General features: G+C 49.5%; 1 pseudogene; it reads right to left on the bottom strand.

The window, feature by feature from the left end:
* Nucleotides 1–242: 242 nt before the first annotated feature.
* LOC136656580 (5S ribosomal RNA) lies at nt 243–362 on the bottom strand (annotated as a pseudogene).
* Nucleotides 363–636: the final 274 nt, after the last annotated feature.

Genomic DNA, 636 nt, shown 5'->3' with positions numbered 1-636 from the left:
GACTGCAGAGAGCGATCATCTGCCACTCCGGTTCTCTCACTTCGGTTTTTAGAGCCAAAATACACACGACACAAGAGACTCCTCACTGGAAATCCCAGCATCTCTGTAAAAGCTTAAAAGCAAATGAATTTGCAGTGGGTGGAAGTGGCCAAATGCCTCGGGAAAGTGGATTTGGGGTGAAAGAGTTAAACCACCCCTGCCCCAGTGGTTGGCAACCTTCAGTCTCGAAAGACTATGGTAGAAGCCTACAGCACCTGGTATTCCCAGGTGGTCTCCCATCCAAGTACTAACCAGGCCTGACCCTGCTTAGCTTCCAAGATCAGACAAGATCAGGCATGTGCAGGGTAATAGTTACTGCCATCTCCTTAATCAAAATCCCCAGCTCCTGGGAAGGAGGGGGGAGATAGCTGTTAGCTCCACAAAATGGCTAACATGTGCGCATGCTAGTGAGTGAGTGATATTGATTGAGAAAGTGGCACAGTATTGGGGGAGAAAGGGCGGACCTTGGAAGCAGTGTCAGGCCCCAGACATTACCACCCATTTTTACGTGCTGCTCAAGAGGACCTCAAGGTTCTTCTCTGCAAATCTCTCCTTCCTCAACTTGTCCACACCAATGCAGATGCTGTCCTGTTGAAG

The sequence above is a fragment of the Tiliqua scincoides genome, chromosome 6 (assembly GCF_035046505.1).
Source record: "Tiliqua scincoides isolate rTilSci1 chromosome 6, rTilSci1.hap2, whole genome shotgun sequence".
Taxonomy (NCBI): domain Eukaryota; kingdom Metazoa; phylum Chordata; class Lepidosauria; order Squamata; family Scincidae; genus Tiliqua; species Tiliqua scincoides.
This window is presented reverse-complemented; position numbering and strand designations above follow the sequence as displayed.